The sequence below is a fragment of the Panthera onca genome, chromosome A3 (genome assembly GCF_046562875.1).
Source record: "Panthera onca isolate mPanOnc1 chromosome A3, mPanOnc1 haplotype 2, whole genome shotgun sequence".
Lineage (NCBI taxonomy): Eukaryota > Metazoa > Chordata > Mammalia > Carnivora > Felidae > Panthera > Panthera onca.
The window spans coordinates 48,762,576-48,770,582 of NC_138341.1; the positions used below are offsets into that span (position 1 = coordinate 48,762,576).

At 44.4% G+C, this 8,007-nt stretch overlaps 1 protein-coding gene across 7 annotated transcripts in view; it reads left to right on the forward strand.

The window, feature by feature from the left end:
* The window catches only part of EVA1A (eva-1 homolog A, regulator of programmed cell death), a 48,252-nt gene that overhangs the window by 9,361 nt on the left and 30,884 nt on the right, over positions 1-8,007 (forward strand). The gene's annotated exons all lie outside the window — the stretch shown is intronic.

The window sequence follows — 8,007 nt, forward strand, 5'->3', positions numbered from 1 at the left end:
GTCATGGACTTGGGATATTAGCCCAAGCAATCAGATCCAGGCCTGTGCTACCTGTCTGTACCAGACTGCCTCAGAGAGTGGGTGGTCTCTGAGGGAGGGGAAGGGGGGACCTAGTGAAGATGACAGGAAGGGGCTGGGTAGAGAGGCAGGAGGAGATGAGAGATTGGAATGTGGAAGAGGAGAGTATCCAGGAGGGAGGAATCAATAACATCAAATGATGTGGAAATCCACTAAGACAAGAAGTGTAATATCCATGGATTTGGGAATTAGGGAGCTATTGGTGACTTGATGAGGAGACTTTGGAAGATGAGGTGGGTTAAAGAACAAATGTGAAATGAGGAGGTGTTGATACCAAGTATAGGCAATTCTTTCCAGAAGCTTTGGAAGTAACGAGAGAGAGGTTTTGGGTGGTAGGAGTGTCTCAGAGCTGGAAAGACCTGTTAGTATATATAAAGGGAGGGACGGAGTCAGAGTGGGCCCCACAGAAGGGCCGCAAATGCACTGTGCACACTGGGAGAAGTATCTCTATGTTCATTTTTCTTTTTCACACGTATTTTTAATATTTATCCCCATGTTCTGGATGACTTCCATATTGATGGTTGGAAATCATTCAAGAAGCCCCTGATAGGTGCTTCAGATGTTAGGGGGAGTAGAGAAAATTTCTTTCACAATGCCCGGTGTGAAGCATCCTGTGTGGTTAAATCCAGATCATATCAGATCACGTACAATACATCATCCACTGAATTTGTCTTTGAAATACTCTCTGAGAGAGCACAGTGTGCTGGGGCCCCACATCACATATGGGGAATTAGTGTCTGCTCTGGAGACACCAGGTTGGTAAGGACAGTGGATGGCACAAAGCCTGGAGAGGAAGAGACTCACAGCACAGGGAGGGACACTGGCTTTGAAATGGACATGAGACCTATGATCTGAGTGGAGGGAAAGGAGATTGGGGATGAAAGTAATTTGCAGGAGACAAAGAGTTGCTTGGATCTGACAGGAAATGGAAGGCACATGATAAAGCGATTGTCACCCTACACTTAGAATGACCCTAGATGATTTGGCTTCTGCCATTGAAGTTCTTAATAATGGAAAATATTGACATTTCCTTATAAATGCTTTGTTACCAGGCTTAAAGGACACAGGTCCAACAGGCTCTGAGAAGATACATTTGTCTAGAGCCAAAGACAATCTCTGTGTTTTAATACATAGGTTTCTTTTGTTGTTCAGACCAGAGGTAGATACCACAGAGGGTTAAAAGCTTGACTTAAACAAGAAATTCAGCTTTGCCTTAGTTCATGGTGCTGACATCCCGGAGGCTCAAGGCTAGAATTAGGGTTTGGCTGCCAACTTCATAAATTTGCCTTGGTTGAAATGGCATCTTTGCTCTTCTTGGATACATCTCAGAGGTATGCACATACCTTCACAGAGAGCCTTTATGGATGGGGCTCCCAGAGAGACACGGTCCAGAATCAGAAAGGTTACACAGGAAATGGCTTTGGGATATTTTTTTTTCCCCACATGAAGCAGCAACTCAGCTGAATTATTTGCTTGATCTTGAGCTTGGATTTCAGAAAAAGTAACAGTATGTCTTTCAAGAGTCACATTTCAAACTTGAAGGTTCCCTTGGTACTATTGGAGGTACTACTGGAGTGGGAGTGATCCAGGGAAGGATCATTTCAGCCTAAAACCCCTCCCTATTCTGTCCTACCCAGGTCTCTCACCCTTTGGCTGGGTATGGGTGTGATGGACAGACAAGACACTCTCCCTAGAGACAGAGGGGAAAAAAACTGCAGGAGCCTTGCCCATCCTTCCTCAACAGACAAGGAATAGAAGATGTCCTTCTTCAGGAGGGTATGGTCAGGAAATTATATGGTTCAGTGCAGACGTGGACTCAATGATATAATCCTACATGTGGCTTTATTCCAATTCTTCAGGGTCTGAATTTACTGATACAGCAAGGGGCCATGTATACGTTCCGCACTGATTCCAAGAATGAGGGTTTGTATACGTGCTCCAAATATCTACAACAGAACCATCAGTGGTGCCTATGCCCGTCTGACCTTCTGGATCATGGGAGTACCTGAAGGGTCTGAGAGGCAATATCTGGTATGTTCAGGAAGTAACAGTTTTGATGCCTTAGGTTCTTTCATTTGTATTTGATTTATTAGTAAAATCTTTTTTTTTTCATCTGTCCACTCATTTGCTCGTTCAACAAACTGAACAACTACTGTGTGGCTGGCTCCGGGCTACACGATGGTTATGGGTGGTGAATCTTAACAGTCTGGTTGCTGCCTTCTTAGAGCTCACAGTTGTTAGGGGACAGACATTAAAGAGATAAAACACAAAGAAATGCATAATTACAAACTCTGGTAAATGCTATGCTGGGAAAGAACAGTGTGCTCTAGGAGGGATAAAGAGAGAAGACAGTTTAACGTGAGGGTATCTAGTAAGGAAGAGAGATATGAAGATCCATATCTAGTGTCTATGATGTCCCATTTATTGGTGGCATATCACTTCTAAGGAAGGAGTGTCTTTGGATAGGGCCGAGGGGGGCAATTCTACAAGGCTTCATAAAAGAAGGAATAGTGAAGAACAGATAGAAGTATTCTATATGGAAAGGGAATAGAGGTGTTCTGGATGAAGGGGGCTTGTTGTGCTTGGAGGACACTCATTCAGTGAGGATGGAGATTAGGTTGCAGGTAGGGGAGTAGCAAGAGGTGAGCCAGGAAATAGGCAAGAGCCAACTCACACAGCACTGACTTTCTCTTGGAGGCCAGTCAAAGGAGGGACTGGTGAGTTATTGGGGGGCGTGTACTACTAGAACAAGTTATCAAGAGTCCAGAAAAATTTTTCTGTGAGGGACCAGAAAGTAAATATTTTAAGCTTTGCAGGTCTTACAGTCTCTGCTACAACTACTCTGCTCTGCGACTACAGTGGGAAAGCAGCCATGGGACATAAATGAATGAGCATGGCTCTGTTCCAATAAAACTTTATGTACAAAGCAGGCAATGGGCTGGATTTGCTTGTGACTGTAGTTAACCAGTCCCTGTTCTGGAATAACAATTCTGGTGGCTCACTGGAGGTTCGACTGGAGGACTGGGAGAGAATGAAGGCAGGGAGGCCAGTTAAGAGCCATCGCTTTAATTCAGGGGAACTAAATGGAAGATCATAGGGAGAAATGGTTTGTGACACACTCTGAGGTGAAAGTGACAGGACTACCTGACCAGTTTGATGGGAATATGTCTTGTTGTGTCTTCAATGTCCAGTGGACCAATTCTTCCAGTGAAAAAAATATATAAAAGTTCAGACATTCTGTATGTGTGACTCAGAACCACACATATATCCTGGGAGGTAACCTGCTGGTCACAAGACACCATGCTAGGTGCATTACTTAGATTGCCCCATTGTTAAGCACAATTCTTAAGAATATCAAGTTGTATTTCCAAACTGAACTGTAGAAATACTAAGTCATTTGCCCACAATCACATAGCTGGTACATCATGGAGCTGACACTGAACCTGGGTCTAGTGTCAAAGCCTGTGCCATTCCTAAATGTAATCTCCCCTCCTTGCAGGGCATGAAGTCCCTCTCCCTAAGTCTCCCAGCTCCCTCCTCTCCTTTCTTTCTGTCCCTGTGAAGACCCATTCCACCCTTTAAGGTTATCAATTAGCCTCCGGCACAGCAAGGACTGGACGTGTGTTTTAACTGTGGAAAATATCAGGTGTGAGCTTACTCTTCTGTGCTGGACAGAGGACGTGCAGCAAAACTCAGACCCAGACTTACTGTTCTAACCTGATGATTTGTGCATGTTATAATATGGAGAAGACAGTGTGGCATTAGGTTACAGATTAGGAAATCCCTGAATGCAAGTGCTGAGATTAGAATATTGTCTGATTCACTGCCTGATTTAGATACCCAGGAGATGTTTGTCGGATTGAGGTAATAGTGTCAGATGGAGATAATGGTATCAGATGAGGGAAAATTTGTAGGTTTAAACTCTAGAGGCCAAGGTTAGCCCCTGAAAGGACAAACCTGACCAGGTTGTGGTCAAGGAAATCAATTCAGTTACCATCTCCATTGGGTTGTCTAGAAACCCCACTGATCATTAATTTAGTATCTGTCCAGATTCAGCTAGAGACAGTCTGCCCTGAATATTTTAAACAGGGCTTTAGAGACTGAGAAATATCCAAGAACAACTGAATTATGTCATGGATACAGCAGTCCTTTTAGTGAGACCTAGTGAGCAGAACTGGGTCACATGGTAAATGGAATGGCAAAGAGACCGCCATGATTGACATGGATCAGTCGCATGACCCGTCACGCCTTGGCCCTGGCAGATGGACACAACAAAAGGGCTCCTGCAGCAAGCAGGAAGGGGAAATGCCTTTTGGGGAGATAAACACAGGTGTCTGCCACAGCTGTTGATCTGCTTCTGACCACCAGCCTTCTAGCTCGCTAGGACTGCTATAACCAAGTACTACAAACCGAATGCATTGGAACAATTGATAATTACAGGTAACAACAGATAATAAATTTGTGAGACAAATTTATTGTCTCACAGTTCTGGATGCTAGAAAAAGTATCAGTAGGGCAAGGCTCCCTCTGAAGACACTAGAGAAGCATCTGATCCAGATTTCTCCCCGGCTTCTAGTAGCCAGGTAGCTTCCTGTAGCATTTTTGTCTTCTCCCTGTGTCTTCACATCGTCTTCCCTGTGTGTGTGTCTGAGCCCAAATTTCCCCTTTTTATGAGGACACCAGCCACAGTGGATGAGGGCCCATGCTAATGGCCTCATCTTTACATGGTCAAACCTGCAAAGATCCTATTTCCAAATAAAGTCATATTCTGAGGTACTGAGGTTAAGACTTCACCATATGTTTGTTTGTTTGTTTGTTTGTGGGACACAGCTCAGCTCATAACACAGCCCAGGAGTTTAGACTGCTTCCCGAGGCCAAGGTGACTGAGTGGCATCTACTCTAAGTAAGGTATCTCCACCGATGGTCATCTTTCTGTCCACTTCCTCGATGTGCTGCTGGGGACATGTGGATTCTGTCTCTAGTGGCTCCTGATTTGTCATATTTCAGATGCTTTCCCTTCCTGACTTCTCAGCCTCTGCCCTGGCCAGTGCTCTCTAAGCCATGCTCGAGTGCATTTGTCCTCTTAAACTGTCCTTCCCTACTTGGCACTTTGCTCACTCATTTACCAGTTTGTAAAATATAAGTGTTGAGTTCCTGTTGCATTCCGGTCACTACACTAAGTTCTGAGGACGTAAAGATGAAAAAGGTGACAAAGACAGTTCCTGCTCTCAGGGAGTTTTTGTGGGAGGCCACACAAGCAAATGGAGTGAAACAATTGCAAAGGGAAGTGTGCATGCAGATTATGAATACTGTGTTGTCCCCAGCTTAGTGTCCTCTTTGGCTCCCTAGTGCCAACAGGGGAGAGTCCAAGCTCCCTAGCAGAGTATGCCAGGTCCCTTCAACAGCATCATCTCTTGCTGTTCCTTTCCTTTCACTTTGTGCTTCATTCCTTTTGACCCACCTGCTATTCCCCAACTATATAGATTTCCATATCAAATCTTGTCTTTCTACATGAGTACTGTCTCTGTTGGAATGTGCTCCTCCTGCCCCATCCTCAGCTATTACCCACTTGATTGCAATTCCCATTTCTTCTTGGAGACTCACTTCTCTGTCCCCCCATCCTCTCTTTCTCCCTGTGCTCCCCTTTGGGAATAATACCTGCCTCCTCCAGAGAGACACTGACTGGAGCTTGTTTATCTCTGTAACCCCAGCCTCTAGTATCATGCTTGTGTTAATAGGTGCTTAGTCAATAAATGAGTGAGTGAATGAATACATGAATGATTCCTAGTCTGTGCTTTGCTCCTACTCACTTCAAGCTGCACTTTCCTTTGGACTTCTTCCCTCTAAATCATTTGACCATTACTTTTCTTCTACCACAAGCCCAGAGACCTCACGGCTCCTGATATTCTCTCCATTACGCCGACACCACTGCTATGCTGGCCCTGGTGGTCAGTGGCCACATGTGACTACCCATTCACTGCCATCTCTCTGGGGTGCCCTGCCTCACACGAAGAAAGGCCTGCTTCCTTGCCTGTAGGAACCTGGTTCTCCTAGGACAAGCAAAACTGCCTCCGTGGCCTTCTCTGTGTCTCTGTTTCCAAAGCTTCTCCCTTTCCCAATTTTAGGAGCAACAGACTGCCATTTCTGCTACACTGATAATTCAACAATTATCTTTTTGAGCCCCAAGTTTGTACGTGGGGCTCTGCTGAAGCACATCAACTCTCATCTGATTTCTGCCCTTCTAATCAAGAAGATCTGTTCTTTAATCCCTTCCTGCTAAATATATTGGGTTTCTTCTATGTATTGAATGATCTAGTGATTCAAAAATTTTTTTAGCATTAAAACTCTTTAAGGGATGGGTGCCTGCCTGGCTGAGTCAGCCTGATTTTGGCTTAGGTCATGATCTCACAGTTCGTGGGATCAAGCCCTGAGTCAGGCTCCACGCTGACAGTGTGGAACCTGCTTGGATTTCTCTCTCTCCCTCTCTCTCTGCCCCTCCTCCACGCATGCTCTCGCTCTCAAAATAAATAAAAATTAAACTCCTTAAGTTAAATCTTATATGGCATATCAATGAGTAAAATGGAAAAAAAAAGCCCAATATTTTGTTGCATGTTATTTTCTGTGATAACTCTAGCTTATAACATACAGTGAATAATGGAAACAATGACATTGTCATGAAGAACATGAAAATTTGAAATGGAGGGTCTGGAATGATGGGTACAGCCTCCAGACACCCTCACTATTAATGCGTCCCTGTGTTTTGTATTAGCACCATGGCCTTGTGAAAATTATGACTGCCAGCCATTGGTAGTGATAACACTTTTAAGCAGGATCCCTTGTAGATTCAGGTTATTCTGATTAAAACAACCCAGAACTTTGAAAGAGGAATACAGGAAAAATTGCTTATGATGTTGACTCACTAACCCTATGTGAAAACTGTTTGCATTCCTTAATTACAAAGGATCTGATTGAAAGGAATAGATGAACAGGTTCTTCAAACTATTTATATCTTTGTTTGGCAGAAAACACTTGCTCAAAACATAGTGTATCATTATGAAATGTTAATTATGTTATTAAAATTATTTTCAGAAACTCCAATGCCTGTTTCTCTCTAGTAATCACTTAAAACCTTTAACACAGCAAAAGGAAGGAAGGAAGGAAGGGAGGGAGGGAGGGAGGGAGGGAGGAAGGAAGGAAGGAAGGAAGGAAGGAAGGAAGGAAGGAAGGTGGGGGAGAGGAGGGGAGGGGAGGGAAGGGGAAGGGAGGAAAGGGAAGGGAAAGGTTAATTTAATTTGGCAGGTGGAGTCCAAACTTCAGTTGTCATTTTCACTTCATCAGTTATAGGAGGGGATGGTAACAGCATGGCCCTGCATTGCTGAGTTGGTATTTTAAAAGCCTGCCGAGAACTCTAAAAATAATTTTTTAAATGTGTATTTGTTTTTTGTTTTTCTGTTTGTTTTGTTTTGTTTTGTTTTGAGAGAGAGAGAGACAGAGTGCAAGCAGGGGAGGGGCAGAGAGAGAGGGAGACACAGAATCTGAAGCAGGCCCCAGGCTCTGAGCTGTCAGCACAGAGCCCGACGTGGGGCTCGAACTCATGAACCGCGAGATCATCACTTGAGCCGAAGTTGGATGCTCCACTGACTGAGCCACCCAGGTGGCACCCAAAAGCTTGCCGAGCACTCTGAGGCTAAAACAAGCACTAAAGCTGCCAGTGATACACGGTGCAGCATGTTGTGTGGTCACTCCTTGCTGTACCGTTCACTCTTAGATCTTTATATGAGCAAGCACTCCATGGTTCCCCTGAGGGTTGCCTGGCATTTAACTGAGCATGGCCCACGTGAGCCAGGGTGGCAGTATCTACACATCCAATTTTGCAGCATGAGGAGACTTGCTGCGGTCTGAATTGTTAAAAGACATTTTTTGGAACTG